The 20,379-nt window shown below is 46.0% G+C and overlaps 1 long non-coding RNA gene across 1 annotated transcript; it reads left to right on the top strand.

Annotated features, from left to right (window-relative positions):
• The first annotated feature begins 10,177 nt into the window (after positions 1 to 10,177).
• Positions 10,178 to 15,126, top strand: LOC140910666 (uncharacterized). Its single transcript, XR_012158688.1, has 2 exons — positions 10,178 to 10,546; positions 14,127 to 15,126. It is a non-coding gene; the product is annotated as an uncharacterized lncRNA (long non-coding RNA).
• The last annotated feature ends 5,253 nt before the right edge of the window (positions 15,127 to 20,379 follow it).

Consider the following 20,379-nt stretch of genomic DNA (forward strand, 5'->3'; position numbering starts at 1 on the left):
ACTGTAACACCTTTAAAATGATTGCTTTCTCTCCCTCCATCTCTCTTGCTAAAAACCACAGAGAGCTTAACATCCTTAAAAACCAAGTACAATAAGCTCAATAGAAGTCTCTTCAGTTATATTGTTTCTTCTATATCTATTTTCTCCAATTTGCAGTCTTTTTCACTTGTTTAGGTCTCAGCCATTTCCTTTTGCTACATTATAACTCCTTTTTGTTACCTTGTTACATTCAGCCAGCCCACTTTTCTGTCCACTCATAGAACAAACCACATCCTTTTTAGCTCACCATTTGAGCCTCCGTTGCACTTTGGTCTAGTGGTCTAGCATTGTTCTAAATCTTTCCAGCCTTTCAAACATTCATGTCTGTAGATGCTCAGAATACCCTCCTAAGGTATATTTTACAGGTACACACAAATTTCACTTTACCTAAGCTTGAATATACCTAATTTGGTTATAATGAATATGAAAGAGAGACGTTATTTTGATGTTTGAATCCCAGGGTAAGCTGGTGATACTACAGAAAAAAAATATTATGCCAAACTAATGTGATATAGAAACTTCTAAGAGATGATAAAGATGGGATCCACATTATGCCATTTTTAAAGAGTTACTTTTCAGATACTTTCCACCATACTTTAAAGCTCAGATTACTCAGCTTTCTATATGTAGGGTTACTAGAGAAATATTTCCCAGCTAGAGTAGTTGAAAAACAGATTTATATTAGGAAACTTAATTATTTCCGCCTATTTATTAATATTTCTTAAGTGCTATTTGTGTGCATGGCACTGTACATAGCAAAGAAAGGTATGGTCCCAGTGCCAAAGAGTTTACAATAATAGGCCTTGTATTCACTAGATTTTTTACCCGGTATTAATTGATTGCCAATTAACTCAAGGTTCTTAACACTATGTACTAGTATGGACGTTCCCCACATGTGACCAAAATGTTTAATCTTTAACCTAGGCTAATTCTGAAGGTTTTTTTTTTAAAAAAAAGTCCAGTGTTGTATGATCCTACCTACCAACAGTTAGGCGTGCATACATCTTTATTCCTTCACATGGTTTCACCATAATTTAATTAATTCAGTAAGTCTACACTCAGGATAAAAATCCATGCAGCAGTAACTCTTAGCAGGACCCTGCCCTGAATTAGTCAGAAGAGCTTTTCAGAGATGTATGAATGTACATTTTCCTCCTGATATGTACTTCAGAATCACCAGACATCTCCTCAAAACATGACAATAGCCTAATGCTTCCACCACAGTCATACGTCTTTAGTATCCTGTCTTCTATTTTTGATTAGAAAAAAAATAGCTTGTATAACCACAGTTTTTATTTTATTTATTTTTGGCCATAGAATTCTGTTCATTTTGAGTTGAAACACATTATTTTAAAGATAAGTAGTAAAGGCAGAAGGCTTGCTATGTATGTGTGGTATGTAAAGAAAATATTAAGTTCTGAATTTTGCATCATTTGCTCAATGAAAGTTTGTGTAATATAAACACTAGCATCCGGGATGCTCAATACTAAGAATTATCATCTTTGACATGTAGGGTTTACACACAACTCACATACCACACGGAGAACTCTAGAAATGGAGGGTACTTCTGTGAAAATCCTATTTTTATTTGAAAAACCAGGCAGCGTTACTCTCGATCTTTCCTACACCACTTCCTTTCTACTATATTGTTTGCCCCTCACTACATCATGTGTGATGTTACTCAGCTACTACAGTGATGAGGGGGACATAAGAATTTATATAGAGTAGACTAGAACAGAATTGAGGAATCTGGCTCTTAATTTGTAAACACGATAGGACAGGGATAATTTCATATTTCTATTTTGGGAGGTGCCTAGCACCTGTTTAGGTGCCAGCAGCAGTAGTATAATTATTTATTTCCTGAATTGCTGTATTTAAGAGATTCAGAATCTTTCCTCAGCACACCCTACCCTCCACTAAAAAGACAGATATAAAAACAGTTTGTTAGACATTAACGAGAATAAAAATTAAATTTAAAAATGCTGATAATTAAAAAATATCCATCCCACTCAGTATTACACCCAATGGGGAATTACTGTTCTGTTCTAAAAAGCATGCTGTTTAAATATATATTTCTCCTTTTCTTAAAAAAAAAAAAAAGAGGGAAAATAGGGGGGAAGGATGAATTACCATCCCCCCCTCCAACTTTTGCATGGGTCAGTAAAAAACAAACTTACTACATTGGGGCCCATTAGACTCCAGATCAATGCATAGGTCTCCCCTGGCCTGTACAGAGAGGTAGGTAGTTTGCATAGTGGTAGTCATGTCGGTCCCAGGATATTAGAGAGACAAGATGGGTGAGGTAATATCTTTTATTGGACCAACTTCTGTTGGTGAAAGAGACAAGCTTTCAAGGTACACAGAGCCGAAGAAAAGCTTTCACCAACAGAAGTTGACCCAATAAAAGATATTACCTCACCCACCTTGCCTCTCGGAAAGGAAGGCGTCAAGGTTCCTTCCCCACTCTGAACTCTAGGTTACAGATGTGGGGACCTGCATGAAAGACCCCTTAAGCTTATTCTTACCAGCTTAGGTTAAAAACTTCCCCAAGGTACAAATTTTGCCTTGTCCTTGAACCGTATGCTGCCACCACCAAGCGTTTTAAACAAAGAACAAGGAAAGAGACCATTTGGAGACGTCTTCCCCCAAAATATCCCCCAAGCACTACACCCCCTTTCCTGGGGAAGGCTTGATAATAATCGTCACCAGTTGATACAGGTGAACACAGACCCAAACCCTTGGATCTTAAGAACAATGAAAAATCAATCAGGTTCTTAAAAGAAGAATTTTAATTAAAGAAACAGTAAAAGAATCACCTCTGTAAAATCAGGATGGTAAATACCTTACAGGGTAATCAGATTCAAAACATAGAGAATCCCTCTAGGCAAAACCTTAAGTTACAAAAAGACACAAAAACAGGAATATACATTCCCTCCAGCACAGCTTATTTTACCAGCCATTAAACAAAAGGAAATCTAAAGCATTTTCTAGCTAGGTTATTTACTAACTTAACAGGAGTTAGAAGGCTGCATTCCTGATCTGCTCCTGGCAAAAACAACACACAGAGACCCTTTGTCTTCCCCCCTCCCCCCGATTTGAAAGTATCTTGTCCCTTCATTGGTCATTTTGGGGCAGGTGCCAGTGAGGTTACTTTAGCTTCTTAACCCTTTACAGGTGAAAGTGTTTTGCCTCTGGCCAGGAGGGATTTTATAGCACTGTATACAGAGAGGTGGTTACCCTTCTGTCATTAATATAAAGGGAAGGGTAAGTCAGCCACCTCTTAGAATCATATAAATGTGGAACTAGAAGGGACCTTGATAGGTCATCTAGTCTATGGTGGCAGGATTAAGAATTAGCTAGACCATCCCTGGCAGGTATTTGTTTAACCTGTTCTTTAAAAACCTCCAGTGATGGAGATTCCACAGTCTCCCTAGGTAATTTGTTCCAGTGCTTAACTACCCTGACAATTAGGAACTTTTTCCAAACATCTAGCCCAGGGGTGGCCAAACTGTGACTCACAAGCCACATGCTGCTCTTTTACAGTTAAAGCGCAGCTTGTGGAGCCCCCCACGCTCACCCCACTGTCTCCAACTACCAGACTTGGGGGGGGGGAGGAGGAAGCTCAGGACCTCTGCTTTGCAATGGAGTGGTGGGGTAGGGGCTTCTGCCAAGTGGGGAGGAGGGCTCAGGGCTTCATCCCCATGGAGCATGCCTGCCAGGGCTTGGGGCTTCAGCAGGAGCAGGGCTCAAGCCCTGAGGGCAGAAGCCCCAGCAGGTGTGCCCTAGCTCTTGAACTGCTGAACATTGTCATATGTGGCTCGGCAAGTAAGTTTGGCCACCCCTGGTCTAACCTAAATCTCCCTTGCTGCAATTTAAGCCGGGGGCCAAGGTGGGGGTGCTCTGGGCTCCTGTGGGGGAAAGGGGACAAAAGGGGAGGAGCCGGAGGCTAACCTCCCTCAACGGCCGGGTCATAGAATCATAGAATCATAGAATATCAGGGTTGGAAGGGACCTCAGGAGGTCATCTAGTCCAACCCCCTGCTCAAAGCAGGACCAATCCCCAATTAAATCATCCCAGCCAGGGCTTTGTCAAGCCTGACCTTAAAAACTTCTAAGGAAGGAGATTCTACCACCTTCCTAGGTAACGCATTCCAGTGTTTCACCACCCTCCTAGTGAAAAAGTTTTTCCTAATATCCAACCTAAACCTCCCCCACTGAAACTTGAGACCATTACTCCTTGTCCTGTCCTCTTCTACCACTGAGAATAGTCTAGAACCATCCTCTCTGGAACCACCTCTCAGGTAGTTGAAAGCAGCTATCAAATCCCCTCTCATTCTTCTCTTCTGCAGACTAAACAATCCCAGTTCCCTCAGCCTCTCCTCATAAGTCATGTGTTCCAGACCCCTAATCATTTTTGTTGCCCTTCGCTGGACTCTCTCCAATTTCTCCACATCCTTCTTGTAGTGTGGGGCCCAAAACTGGACACAGTACTGCAGATGAGGCCTCACCAATGTCGAATAGAGGGGAACGATCACGTCCCTCGATCTGCTTGCTATGCCCCTACTTATACATCCCAAAATGCCATTGGCCTTCTTGGCTACAAGGGCACACTGCTGACTCATATCCAGCTTCTCGTCCACTGTCACCCCTAGGTCCTTTTCCGCAGAACTGCTGCCTAGCCATTCGGTCCCTAGCCTGTAGATGTGCATTGGGTTCTTCCGTCCTAAGTGCAGGACCCTGCACTTATCCTTATTGAACCTCATCAGATTTCTTTTGGCCCAATCCTCCAATTTGTCTAGGTCCATCTGTATCCTGTCACTGCCCTCCAGCATATCTACCACTCCTCCCAGTTTAGTATCATCCGCAAATTTGCTGAGAGTGCAATCCACACCATCCTCCAGATCATTTATGAAGATATTGAACAAAACCGGCCCCAGGACCGACCCCTGGGGCACTCCACTTGACACCGGCTGCCAACTAGACATGGAGCCATTGATCGCTACCCGTTGAGCCCGACAATCTAGCCAACTTTCTACCCACCTTGTAGTGCATTCATCCAGCCCATACTTCCTTAACTTGCTGACAAGAATACTGTGGGAGACCGTGTCAAAAGCTTTGCTAAAGTCAAGAAACAATACATCCACTGCTTTCCCTTCATCCACAGAACCAGTAATCTCATCATAGAAGGCGATTAGATTAGTCAGGCATGACCTTCCCTTGGTGAATCCATGCTGACTGTTCCTGATCACTTTCCTCTCATGTAAGTGCTTCAGGATTGATTCTTTGAGGACCTGCTCCATGATTTTTCCGGGGACTGAGGTGAGGCTGACTGGCCTGTAGTTCCCAGGATCCTCCTTCTTCCCTTTTTTAAAGATTGGGTCATCGGCCACCCATGCTCATAGGTCACGTTTTTTAGACCTTTAATCATTTTTGTTGCTTTCCTCTGGAATGTCTCCAATTTGTCCACATCTTTCCTGAAGTATAGTGCCCAGAAGTGGACACAATGCTCCAGTTGAAGCGTTATCAGTCCTGAGTAGAGTGGAAGAATTACTTCTCATATTTTGCTTACCACACTCCTACTAATACATCCAAAAAACTTGTTGACTCATATTTAGTTTGCGATCTGCTATAACCCTCCGATATTTTTCTGCAGTACTCCTTCCTAGGCAGTCATCTCCCATTTTGTATTTATGCAGTTGATTATTCCTTCCTAAATATAGTGTTTTGCATTTGTCCTTATTGAATTTCATCCAGTTTAATTCAGACCATTTCTCCAGTTTGTCAAGATCATTTTGAATTCTAATCCTATCCTCCAAAGCACTCACCACCCCTCCCATGTTGGTATCATCCATGTACTTTCTATGCCATTATCTAAATTGTTTATGAAGATATTGAATAGAACCTGACACAGAAAAGATCCCTTCAGGACCCCACTTCATAAGCCCTTCCAGTTTGATTGTGAACCATTGATAACTACTGCATATGGATTTTCCAGCCAGTTTTGCACACACCTTATAATATGTTTGTTTAGACCAGTGTTTCTCAACATTTTAGATACCAGGGACTGGCTTGCTACCTTCCTAAACTGTGTCAGGGAAATCTCAGGGACCAGCAAGGAGGCTACCATGGACGGGGACCGGTCCACAGACTGGTCATTGGGGAACATAGGTCTAGACTATATTTCTCTAGTTTGTTTATGAGAAAGTCATGTGAGAAAAAAGAAAAGGAGTACTTGTGTTAGTCTTTGTTGTAATTTGTGTTACAAATTTGTTAGTCTCTAAGGTGCCACAAGTACTCCTTTTCTTTTTGCAAATACAGACTAACACGGCTGCTACTCTGAAACCTGTCATCATGTGAGAAAGTATCAAAAGCCTTACTAAAGCCAAGATATATCACTTCTACTGCTTCCTCCCTATCCACAAGACTATTTTAGAGACTATTCCTCCTTTAGCTTGGGAGCAGACTAGATCCAAGATTGACAGATGGAGAGGAGTCAGATAGGTGTGGGCAAGAAGCAGCAGAGCCAAATTTTAGTCATTCCAGGGCCACAGGCACATTCCTAAATGGAGGCTCCCTGTGGACCTGCCTTATGTCATAGCCCTTCCTCTGTTAGGGAGGGTAGCGGCAATGAGCATCCACAAGCGCTCTTTGCTGAGGGCATCATCACTCCTCTTTAAGCAGACTGGGGCCTCTCAATTCCCCAGATTGCTGCTTACAGGTTTAAACAGGCCATGGTCCATCCTGGAGGAGGGAGGAGTTATCCATTTGAGAAGAGGACAGTGTATGATGGCCCTTGCCGTCAACCTCTGCCACGATGGGTTTGCAGTAGCAAGGCCACCCCCAATCCCTGCACAGAGTCTTCTTTCAGAGTGAACAACCTGTTAATATGAATGGCCACTTCACACTGCTGCCTTGGATTCTTTGGCAGCATGGCTCCATTGGAGAGCTGCAGAAGACTCAGAGCCTAAGCAGAGGTTCAGGAATTGCCACATAACAGTCCTTCTATATTCAGTAGCTCTGTGCATACCCATGGAGTTTGAGAGCAACCTCCCCGGTTTGTTCCCACTAGGGCATAAACCCTACACATCTCAATGGAACATTGGGGAAAACCATAAGAGAACCGAACCTCAGAACCAGAACTAAGAACCCTCTTCGTAATTAAACCACGACTTTCCATGGAGGATTTGTCTTATAATTGGTTCCAAGGGAGAACAGGCCACACTTCATCTACTTACAGCTATTCTTTCCTAGTCTGATAGGCTTTCGTGTGCCCTTAACAAACTCAGGTCCTATCTAGCTGCCCAGGCTTTTGGGTGGGTTGGAGAAGATTGGAGTTTTTCAAGTGAGTCAACTTTAACTGAACGCTTTAAATGGGGTTTTAGGTCCTTTACCTGACATTGGTTCAGCCTGTTACCTATGATTTTTGTTTTACCTGTGTTTTGTATGATTAACAAAGTATATTGTACATGTGCTGACTGACACGATAAACATGTTATGATGCTGGCAGACCAGGTACTAGCTCATGCCAAAGTCTCCATATCAGAGTTGAACACATAGACAAATATATAGCTGGAATAAGTAACCTGTGTGTTACTATTGTTAAAGTAGGTATTAGGATTATAAGAATGTATTTAGTGTTTAGGTTTTACTGAATACTTGTGCATTGCTGCATCCATTAATCTCACTTATAACATCTCAGTCCCTTCTTTGTAAGGTAATATTTGAACATTCGCATTGTAGGCCTCTGTAACTGTAGCCCCGTCTACAGCAGCAAGCTTACAGCTGTATAGCTGTACGATTCTGCTGGGCTGCTATAAGATCGCTTGTGTAGCCTCTCTATGCCTCTAGGAGAGAGCTTTTGTCAACATAATAAAACCACCTCCACGAGTGGTAGTGAAGCCCAAGCCTGTGTAAATCACCAGATAGGAGAGAGAACTTAACCAGTGTGAAATGCTGATCTCCCACAGAAGGTATTCCTTTGACACCAGACGGACTAGAATGGAACATTAAAGAGGACAAAATACTTTGTTGTTTATTCCCCTTCCTTCCCCCGGAGATGGGTCTTGCAAGTGATTTCCTCCCATCAGCTGAGTTTGCAGCTCTAAGCAGAAGTGAGGAAGAGAAGTCTCTAACAAGAAGGAACTGCATTTTTGTGCTGCTTGGACTCTGGGGGGCAAGTTTCTAAGCACAAGCAAGAGATCCCTTGCTGTTTAGCCCGGGTGAACCCTAAAGAACTTGCTTATTATAGAACTTTGTATTACCTTTCAACCTTAAGATTGTAACTCATTGGCACTCTGGTTCATAGCAGTCTGCCCTGACGTTGGTACTCACGTTCTTGAGCCACTGCAAGACAGCTTGGCACATGTATTATATATTTATTTAATACATAAATAAGCCATAAATTCCTTCCCGTCTACTTCAGTTCATCTTCTTCAGGGTGGAGATGAGGCTGTAGCTGACCCCACCTTTATCCCTATACTTTCTGAACCATTGGAATGGGTAGGGAACCCCATTTCCGTAAAGTCACATGTGACACTTTTAAAAAGCAAACAATGGGCCTAATTCATCACCAGAATAATTCCATGAAAGCCAGTGGAGTTAAGCCAGGAATGAACAGGGCCCTGTTATTTATATGAATATAAATGCATCTTTAGTCTGCCTCTGCCCTTACATTGCTTTAGAAATGCACACTTTAATGTATTTATATGCCCTTTCTAAATAATAACCAATTAAATAATATCTAGCTCCTACATAGTTATTTTCATCAGTAGATCTCAAAGTACGTCAGTATCATTGTCCCCATTTTTACAGTGGGGAAACTGAAGCACAGAAAGGAAACATGACCTGCCAAAGTCACCGAGGAGGCCAGTAGCAGAGCGGGGAAAGAATCCAGGTCCCCTGAGCCCCAGTCCAATGCTCCATCCCATAGTGCCTTACATCTTCAGAACATAGTACAACCATTAACTAGTGAACCACAACACTGTTACGAGGCAAGCAAGTCCAGTTACCCCCTTTTTTCAGGTGAGAAAGAATAACCAATCTGGGCCAAATTAATCCACGGTGTAACCCCACTGACTTCATTGGAATGACACCAGCAACATTTGGACACAGTCACTCAGGGCCTGATCCTAAGCCTATTGACTTCTCGGGTGGGACCCATAGCAAGTCAGTGGCAGAAATGGGATCAGATCTCAGGAGTTCTTAATCTCATCCCATGCCCAGTTCACTCGACCATGCTAACTCTCTGCATTGTGAGATTATTAACAAATCTAACAGTTCAGATACCTGTGCAAAATCCTGACAGTATAGAATAATTTTAAAATATTAAATATTAATTCAAATACAATGTATTGGAAATTTCTAACTGAAACGGCAGCAACCAGCGTCCTGCTAGATCCCTGGGTGGAGTTGGAAAACACAGGGATCTGACTCAAAGGCATGCTGTGTTCATCACTGTGTCATTCATAGTGGGATGGGTTCTGACGCTGGGATGTGGGCATGCAAGCTGGTCTCATGGTATTAAAAGAACTAGTGTGGTTAGATGAGGCTGAGGCATTAACCCAAAATTCACACAGACTTTCTAAAGAAAAACGAAGCGTTCTGAGAATGAGGTACTCCGCAATAGCTCATTCATTGATGGAGGTTTTGTGACTAAAACCTTAAATCTGTTTTCAATTACTTCCATCTGACTTATTCATGAGATTTCAGAATCCAGCTGTAAATAATGGGTTTGATTTTCTTTCACTTGTCAGTTTTACATCAGTCTAATTCCACTGACTGCAATAGAGTGATTCCCAATTTACACTGAGGTAAGCGAGGCCAGAATCAAATCTAATATATTTACCAAATGCACAATGTTTTAAACTCACCAATACATTATCTTTTACAATCTGTGAACTCCTTACCTGTCTCAGACCAAATCCTTAGCCCAAGTAAACAAGAGGGCCCTATTTCCTTCCTCGTTTCCAAAATCAGAAACATCTTCTGACATGAAATGTTCCCTTATGAATTACACTGACTCTGGTGAGAAAAGTAAACAACTCCTTTATCCCCTGTAGGATTCATACAAGGTTCATGTGCTTGGCAACATTCAGGGCACACCCAGAGTGTTGTATAGGAGCTGTGCACACACAGTTCTTCTCAAGGGCACGAACCTTGGAATCTCGCCCAGATGACATGAACTGTGGGAAGCCTCCCAGGACTGGGCTCAAGGCCCGAAAGCAAGGAATGCGGTAGATAGAAATTGGTAAATAAGGATGTTAAACAAAGCCAGTGTATTCCTTTTATCTGTTGGAGAATGTAATGTGCGGGGGGAGAGAAAGAATAAAGGGGAAGGTGGAAAGCTGACAGGCCGAAGCCCGTTAGCAGACCAGCTCGCTTGCTTGCTTAAAGCTCTGTGCTGTCTTGTCATTGAACCGCCACAACTGGCGCCCAAACGTGGGGCCCTCAGCACTCACCTCGCCCAGCAAGGGTTTCAGACGCGTCACTCATCCGCTTCGCAGATCCCGGTGAGTATTTTTCATTGTGGTAAGTATGGGAAGCTCCCTCTCTGCTTTGCAAGTGCAACACCGCTGTGAGCTACAGTATTTGCTGCGTAAGGCTCAGCATGACTGTCCCACTCGAGAACTCACTCTCCTGCTACAGGAGGTGAGTGCCCAATGCCCGTGGTACCCTGAAGCTGGAACCCTTAAGCTAGCGGACTGGGAGTGGTTGGGCCAGACATTGCACAAGGAGCCTCGGGCGCCCGTGCAGGCTTTACATGCCTGGCACCTCTGCCACGATGCGATACAGCGTGTCGCCTCGGACAGGCCCTCCCTCGTGGGGCTGATGCTCTCGCCACCCCCGTCCACTCCTGCAGCCGTCCCCCCTCCTAGCGATGCGACACAGTGTGTCGCCTCGGAAAGGCCCTCTCCCGCGCCAACAGAGGGGCTGCGGATCCCGCCACCCCCGTCCGCTCCTGCAGCCATCCCTCCCCCTGCTTTGCCCCCAGTGCCTCTATTACCACCGCCTCCCTGGCCTTCCCCACCGGAGCCGGTGTGTGATTACCATCCCCCCGTGGGGCCCCATGCTCCGGGGTTCCCTGGGGGGTCGTCCACGTCTGCTCAGGGGCTTTCGCTGGTGCAACAAATGGTTCACGCAGCGAAGACTCGCTCAGATATTACAGCGGAGGAGCTGGCTGATCTGGTCTCAGTTTGTCCGGTAACCTGGCAGGATGATGGCCAGGGCAACCAGGTTGCAAACTGGGTCAGTTTGCCTTACTCAGTGATCAGAGAGGTAAAGAAAGCGATTCGCAGATTCGGTCTGACTAGCACGTATGTGCGTGGTCTCATTGAAGGGCTAGGTTCTGGGTACTCTCTGGTCCCTGAAGACTGGAAGGCGCTGTTGCGCATGATGCTGACACCTAGTCAGTATGTTATTTGGCTTAGTGAATTTCGGCAGATGGCGGAACGCCAAGCCCAGGTGTATAGAGAGCAAGGTATCATTTATGAGCACTTGGCAGGAGAGGGTCAGTTTGCTATGTCCAGCTGCAGTCTCAACTCCCTCAGGCCGTCTTCCCCATTATTTCCACCTGCGCCCAGCATGCTTTCCGGAAGGTCCCGGATTCAGGCAAGCCTACCAAAAGCTTTGCCAGTATCCGTCAGGGTGCGTCAGAGTCCTTTATGGATTTTACCAATAGATTGCAGGAGGCTATCCTCCGGCAGGTGGATAGCCCTGCAGCAGCTCAGCAGATCCTGTTAAAAATGGCAGTTGAAAATGCGAACGAGGATTGCCGCCGTGCTCTCCAGGCAGCACAAGCCGCTGGTGTTCTAGAGCTGTCAGACATGCTGCGGGCGTGCCAAAACATCGGCACCCAAGCCCATAAGGCTGGAGTTCTGGCCGCCGCCCTGCGGAAAAGCGGAAAGGAGGGGAAGCGTTGTTACCGCTGTGGTAAGGAGGGTCACTTTCAGCAGGAGTGCTGCTCATCGACGGCGCCCGTCCACCCCTCAAAGAAGTGCCCCAAGTGTCGGAAGGGCTATCACTGGGCTAATCAGTGTCGTAGTGGGTCAGGAAACCGCACGAGGGGTTCCCCCCGAACCCAGGGCCAAACAGGGGTGTTTCCCACTCAGACAACTGTTCCTCTGCTTTAAAATCCATAGACTCCATGAGGTCGGCGACTGCCAGAAGTGCAGAGCTTGATTTGATTATGCAGAAGGACGCTGACTTTCGGTTGCCGGGGGAGGTTTGCGCCATACCTACCCAGGTGACGGGACCTCTCCCTGCCGGATTTGTGGGTCTGGTTCTCTCTCGCTCACACGCTGGGAAACAGGGTTTTTTTGTCATCCCAGGGGTCATTGACGACGATTACAACGGCGTTATTAAGGTTCAGGTGTGGACCCATCTTCCGCAGTCGCTCCCGTGTGGACGGTCAATTGCGCAATTGATTTTAGTCCCCTATCAGGTGCCAGCCGCAGAGGATCGAGCCCGGGGCGGGAACAGCTTTGGATCGACGCTGGCTCAGTCGCCATCTCACAACACGTCCTCTCCACTTGTTGCTCTAACAATGTCGGTCCGCCCCTCGAAACCTCAGTTAACACTTCTCTTAAATAATGTTCCTTTTACAGGGCTGGTGGACACTGGAGCTGACGTTACGGTGACTTGTGATCCGGAGTGGCTGGTCGGTTGGCCAACAGTTCCTTCTAAAGAGTTGTGGGGGATCGGGGGTAGCAAACCAGTGCGCCAAAGTTTGTCCTGGGTCACGGTCTCTAAACCAGGAGGCCGTGCCCTTGCTACAATCCGCCCTTTTGTACTCCCTGTCCACCTCAATATTTGGGGCCGTGACTTACTTACAAAGCTGGACACCACCCTCGATATTAATATATAATGGCCCAAAATCCTCCCTCACCCACCTTGTCATCCGCATTACCATTGGTATGGCAATCCTTAGAGCCCGTATGGATTGACCAGTGGCCCCTCCCCCTAGAAAAGCTGAAAGCACTTCATTCACTTGTACAACAATATTTGCATGCACAGTGCTTGGAGAGCTTTACTAGTCCTTGGAACTAGCTGCTGTTATTTTGGCCTTTCAACTTTTTGCTGATTGTCCCTTTAATTTGATCGTGGACACACATTATGTTTATCAGGTAATTGATCATTTACCCCTTGCCCTTATTACCCCTCAGGTCGATGCGGACCTTCTTCGCCTGTTTTTGTCCTTACAGTATCTCCTCACCACTCATAATTTCCCTTATTTTGTTGCTCATATTCGCAGTCATACCGCTCTGCCTGGGCTACTTACTGAAGGCAATGCGTGCGCTGATCGCGCGTTACATGGTCAGGTAAATTCCCTTTTTTCTGACCCCATTGAAAGCCATGCCTTTTTTCATCAGTCTGCCTCTGTTTTGGCCCGACAGTTTCACATTCCTGCTGATCATGCACGTTCTATTGTTCGTTCCTGCCCCCACTGTGTCGCTGCTGCCCCTACCTTTTCTTATGCCGTTAACCCCAGAGGTACCGCGGCGAATCAGCTCTGGCAAATGGATGTCACTCATGTGCCACAATTCCGCCCCTATTCGTTTTTACATGTTTCCATTGATACCTATTCGGGATTCCTCTGGGCGACCCCACAGCGTGGAGAAGCCACTCCCAAAGTTATTCACCATTTGCTAGCCTGTTTTGCTGTTATGGGTCGCCCGAGCCAGATACAAACGGATAATGCCCCAGCCTATTGCTCCACAGCCCTCTCCACCTTTTGTGCCCAATGGGACGTCCGTCTCAAACACAGGATTCCTTATAATTCCACAGGCCAAGCTATTGTTGAACGTGCAAATTGCACGCTAAAAACCTTGCTCGACAAACAATTAAAACAAGGGGAGCTGCGTCTCCGAACCTTAGGAGACATTCAGCAACAAATGCATATCCTTTTGTTTACTTTAAATAATTTAACATTGAATACAGATCAGCAGACCCCCACGGATTGGCGTTTTCATAAGTCCGAGGTACTGGAAAGACCGCGTGCCTATTACCGTTAGCTGCCTGATCCGCAATGGCTGGGCCCAGTGCCTTTAATCACTTGGGGTCGGGGATATGCTGCTGTGTTTCTCCCTGCAGGAACGTTGTGGGTTCCGGCCCGGTGTGTGCGACCGGCACTGAAGCAGCATGGCGTGGCACCAGGGGCTATCGAACCACATACTGGAGTTTCAGCTGACCTTGGAGGAGAGCGCGGTGCCTCCCGGGTCAACAACAACGGGACGGAAACGGAGGAGGCGTAGCGTCCCAAGCCAGCCCGTGACATGGGGAGCGGTAAAAGCATTGGTCGCCGCGGCTCAATGAAGACTGGCAGCAAACCAACAGCCAGAGACTCCTGAGACTTTGTTTGTGGCAATTCTCACCCAAATTACTGCTAATTCTGTATTGATTGTATGCCTTTTGTGCCTGCTATTTCCTGTAGGGGTTGGCTCGGGAGCGCTTCCTCCGTTACGGGCCCGAATGACATATAACCTATGGGAAATATTGGCTTCAATAGCAAATGTTACCCACTTTTGTTTATCTGATTCTGTAGCAGCCAGGGAACTGTTAGGTACATGCCTTATTCCAGTATGTCATCACCCTGAGGAAATTGGAAATGAGATGATGCTCGCTGCTTACATGAACCTCTCTTCCCAATACTCTAGCATGGCTAATTGGGGCCCGGCCAATTACACTTTACCTTCTTAAGCTCATTTTTTGCTGTTGCTGTGTGCAATGTATTTCCTTTTTGTTAAGGCTTTGTCGAGAACCGCCCTGGCAGGCTCCACGAGTTATGACCTCGTCTGTCCGGGAGTTAATTGGTTTGCAAAAGCAAATTGATGGCTACCATGAGATGGCCGAGCACAAATAAACACAAAAGGAGGGGATGTAGGATTCATACAAGGTTCATGTGCTTGGCAACATTCAGGGCACACCCGGAGTGTTGTATAGGAGCTGTGCACACACAGTTCTTCTCAAGGGCACGAACCTTGGAATCTCGCCCAGATGACATGAACCATGGGAAGCCTCCCAGGACTGGGCTCAAGGCCCGAAAGCAAGGAATGCGGTAGATAGAAATTGGTAAATAAGAATGTTAAACAAAGCCAGTGTATTCCTTTTATCTGTTGGAGAATGCAATGCGCGGGGGGAGAGAAAGAATAAAGGGGAAGGTGGAAAGCTGACAGGCAGAAGCCCGTTAGCAGACCAGCTCGCCTGCTTGCTTAAAGCTCTGTGCTGTCTTGTCATTGAACCACCACAATCCCCAATGTGGCTAATTAGTCATTTATTAAATGAGTTATAGGTCTCATTCAGCAAATGTTTAACTATAGGTAGACAGCAACAATCAGTAGCCAATTGATAATAACCAACATACAGCTCCTTAAACTGACTCAAACAGAGCCAACAAATGTAAGACTAGCAGCTAATTTTCACAGGGAATAGAGTTCCACAGGGGTTAAATGAGGTCAGAATTTGGCCCAATAGTTTGGGAAACCAATAGAAATGTAATATATGGAACATATTATGGTCAGTCGCAGACAAAACCAAGATCTACTCAACAGCAAGTGGCTACCAGCAGTACAGTTTTCCCAGAAACCATGCTTGATTAGTTAAATACCTGGTACCTGTATCAGTTTTATATACTGTTCAATTACTGGTAACATTTTAAAAAGTGACTGAGCAACTTTGGAGTCTAGGGCGTGGCCTACACCTAAAACTTAGGTCTGACCTAGCTACATTGCTCAGGGATAAATCACATCCTGAGCATTGTAGTTAGGTCATCTTAACCCATTGTGTATGTAAGTGGGGGAATAGTTCCGCTATTGTGGGGAACTTTCCTGGCTTCTGCACTACCCCGGTGAAGTGGGCTAGCAAAAGGATCTGAGTCCTCGCTCCCACTTCCTTTACCTAGTGGCCTCCCTGCCCTTCAGGACTCCCCTTCCACTGTCCTGTCTGGCAGAGTCCTCATAACCCCAACAAGGCTGGGCCCAGGATTCCTAGGGGGCTCAACCCCCAATCCTGTTGTGGTCACCTAGGACAGGGGCTAGGGTGTCCCCACTCCAGGGTACTCTCTCTGCACTGGGCACTTCTCTGACCCACTGGCCATTACATACAAGTTAAAGCAAATGCAAGTTATTTAATCAACAATTAATTTTAAAAAGAATAAGGAAAAATGGGAAAGGTTAAAGGAAACACATCCACCCGCTCTGTGGCAGGGAACATCACAAACAGTGTCTCTGGAATGCCAGGGCAGTTCACAGTCTGTTCCTTGTAAGTCCCAGCCCTTCTTCTCAGGCCCTGGCTGTGCTGCAGGGATGCTGTGGGTTGGACACTTGCTCTGGTGGTGGCCTCATGCTCTCAGGCTCTAAGTGGTAGGACCCCTCCTCCTGCACCCCTGCCTCAGCCTGGACCCTGCAACCCTCACCATCCCCTGCCCCAGCCCAGAACCTGCACCCCCTCCCCACACCCCCTCCTGCCCCCAAACCCCCAGCCCAGAGCCTGCACCCCCACCCCCAAGCCTGCACCCAAACTCCATCGTAGAGCCTGCACCCCTCACCTGCCTACACTCCTGCCCCAGCCCAGAGCCTGCACTCAGCACCCAAACTCCCTCCCAGAGCCCAACCTCTCACCCCTTCCATACCCAAATTCCCTCCCAGAGCCTGCACCCCAATCCCCTGCCCCAGCCCAGGGCCTGCAACCCAGACCTCCAACCAAACTCCCAGAACCTTAGGCAGGTGCAGGGGACAGAGTTTGGGGGGTGGGCTCTGGGCACCACCAACATTTCTACAAACCTGCCACCCCTGGGGGCAAGAAGAGTATCAGGCAAAGAGGGGTTCAAGGCAGGTGCAGGACAGAAGCAAGGCCTGAGCAGCAGGAGCAAGCAAAGTGGTGGGCATGAGCACTGAGAAACCAGTGAGCTGGTGCTACTGCTGACCTAAGAGCCTGCTGCTGGCCTCTGTGGCCAGTCAGGTGTTGTGGCTAATCAAGCAGCTGCTTGCTGCCGGCCAGCTGTAGTAATGAGGCTGGCTGTAGAGGAGCTCTGCTGCAGGCCCTGATTCCTGACACATCCACGGTGCTAAAGCAGCAGCCCAGCTGCAGCGGAGACGTAGCCTTAGGCATTGTCTACTCCAGAAAGTTATACTGGTAGAAGCTACGGTGTGAATTGATACCGCTATAGTTATACTGACATAACCCCTCTGTGGTCACTCTTATTCCAGTATAAGGGAGCTTTTTTGGTTTAATTTATGTTATTTGGAAATGAATATAAGCTAAACTGGAAAAAGGCATTCTTATTCCAGAATAGGGCCTGGTTTACATTTAGGGTATGTCTACGCTTGCAGAGTTTTTGCGCTGTAAGTTTCACCGGTGACAGGGAACCGGTGAAAGTAAAGCACTTGTTTGTGTACTCACTCAATTCCTCAGGCGTCAGAGAGCGTTTACACTACCAGCACTTCCATCGGGATGAGAGCAGCGCTGTAGGCCAGCTGTCCCACAGTGCAGCTCTCTCACTAGGTCTTGTGGGAGGTGGAGGGGTGAGGGGAAGGCATTCTGGGTCCATGCTCAGTGCCCCGTGCTGCACTGCTTCATGTCCCAGCAGCCCCATTACTTCCTTGTTTCTTCTGCGGCATTTTTTAACACCCCCTGCTGTCTGGTGGCTTTCCCCGCCACATCTACAAGCAGGAATGGATCCCGCACTGCTGTCCTCTACTCCGATAGCTGTCACTTGCACATCGTGCGTCGCAGTGCAGCTGTTCTTAAACTTGCAAAGAGAACTGCAGTCAGAGATGCCTGATGAGCTTCCTGAAATGGAAATAAGTAACATTCGATTGCTTTTGGCAACTGAGGAGCTGAGCACTGTGGAACAGTGTTTTTTGGCTTGGGAAACTAGCTCAGAGTGGTGGGATCGTATCGTTATGCATGTCTGGGGTGACGACCAGTGGCTTCAAAACTTTTGGCTGCAGAGAGCCACCTTCATGGAACTGTGTGCTGAGCTTTCCCCAGCCCTGCGTTGCCAGGACACCAGAATGAGAGCTGCACTCGCTGTAGAGAAGCATGTGGCAACTGCATTGTGGAAGCTGGCAACTCCAGACAGCTACTTGTCGGCTGCAAACCCGTTTGGAGTGGGGAGATCGACTGTTGGTGCCATGGTAACTCAAGTGTGCAAGGCCATTAATCGCAGCCTACTGCCCAAGACCGTGACTCTTGGTAATGTGCATGACATTTTGGATGGCTTTGCAGAAATCAGCTTCCCTAACTGTGGTGGGGCTATAGATGGAACGCACATCCCTATAGTTGCCCCGGGCCACCTTGGCACCGAGTACGTAAATCGAAAGGAATACTTCTCCACGGTTTTGCAGGCACTAGTGGCTCACCATGGGCGTTTCACTGACATTAACGCTGGATGGTCCGGAAAGGTGCATGACACATGTATCTTTAAAAACACTGGCCTGTACAGAAAGCTGCAAGCATGGACTTTCTTTCCAGATCAGCAGATCACCATCAGGGAAGTGGAGATACCCACTGTGATCCTGGGAGACCCAGCTTACCCATTGATGCCATGGCTCATGAAGCCATACACTGGAAACCTAGATGTCAGTAAGGAATGTTTCAACAACAGGCTGAGCAGGTGCAGAATGGCTGTTGAGTGTGCATTTGGCTGTTTGAAAGCGTGCTGGAGATGTTTGTACAGTATACTGGAAACGAGTGAGGAAAATATTCCCATGGTTATTGCGGCGTTCTGTACTTTACATAACATTTGTGAGGGGAAGAGCAAAAGCTTTACTCAGATGTGGAGCATGGAGGCCAAACGCCTTGCTGCTGAGTTTCAACTGAAAATCATTAAACTTTGCTGCTGTGCTTGGGAAAGGAAGTGTTAACAGAATGTGCTGTGCTTATGAAACTTCTGAGTTTCACCACAAAAAGTCATTCACAGGTGTAGACCCTCCCACGGTTTTTGCACAAAAAAGAGACATTTTGCGTTTTAAGTGGCAAGTGTAGACATGCACTTACAAATTAGATTGACCTACTTATGTCTCTCAACCCTACAGTGGTGCATCTGCAACATTTCAAGGGTAGACAAGCCCATAGCATAACATAATTAATGAGCACATCATGTCAAATTTTCAAAAGCATGTAAGTGACTCATTTTCAAAAGTACCATAGGACCCTAAATCCTATTTTAATTGTCTAAATGAAGTAGGCCCTTTTGACCCTTAGTCAATACGGCCCTACTCAGGAAAGCACTTAAGCATGTGCTTAAGCATTCTTCCCTGAATCAGGTCCTATATTTGCACATGTACCTATGATTTATTTTAAAACTCTATTTGTATGGCTTTTCCATACCTTTCCTGCAAACCAAATTGCTGAGGGAACATCATACAATATTTGACAATATTATTTTTTCCTCTGTTTTACAGTTAAAAGACAGCCACAAAAACACAACCCTAACAAAATACACAAAACAATGAAAGAACAAGGTAAGCCCGCAAATAGTTAACAACTGTTAGTTAACATGTAAGTCAGATAGAACAAAGCAAATCATATCTATCAGGCCTGGGTTACAGAAATGCTCCTTATCCATTTCTGGTCCACTACAAATATTTATTCAGATAACAAATAATTATTTATATGCTTATTTTCATAGAAACACCCAGATTTATATATTACAGTTCAAGCAAATACTGCTGAATCTTTATATAAAAATGATCTTCTGTTATCATCACATTTTGCAAAACAAGTGAGAAAAAATAAAATGTTTATGCTAAAAGGCAGATTAGGGTTTTAGAGCAATTTGAATATTAAAGTCAGTTCTTTATGAAGGTGGCTGTATCTGAGGAATCCCTTCACCAAGTAACTTCAGCAAGAGGGGCAGTCAATTCAATTAAAAGGTTGCAAACTCAAAGCTGATCAAAGGAAATACTTTTTCACACAACAAGATGCAGAATGTTGCTGAGGCCAAGAACTTAGCAAATGACTGGACATATGTGTGAATAACAATAGACGGAGTTATCATAATCAGTGATAAAAAATTTGGAAGGCATATTTAAACCTCATGGTTCAGGGCTTAAGCAATCTCTGACTTTTAGAGTATGTCTACACAGTAGCTGGGAGTGTGCTTCCCAGCCTGGGTAGAAAGACATGCACTACCTCTGCTCAAGCTAGTTTGTTAAACCTATCAGAATGACAGTAGCAGCAGAGGTGGCAGCTCTGGCTTGTTACCCAAGTACCAGCCTGTCCAGGGGATACATACTTGGGTGGCTAAGCCATGCCACTGCTGCCACTACACTGGTATTTTTAGCATGCTAGCCTGAGCAGGGCTAGTGCATGTCTGTCTACACAGCTGCTGTGTAGACATACC

The sequence above is a fragment of the Lepidochelys kempii genome, chromosome 4 (assembly GCF_965140265.1).
Source record: "Lepidochelys kempii isolate rLepKem1 chromosome 4, rLepKem1.hap2, whole genome shotgun sequence".
In the NCBI taxonomy this organism is placed as follows: domain Eukaryota; kingdom Metazoa; phylum Chordata; order Testudines; family Cheloniidae; genus Lepidochelys; species Lepidochelys kempii.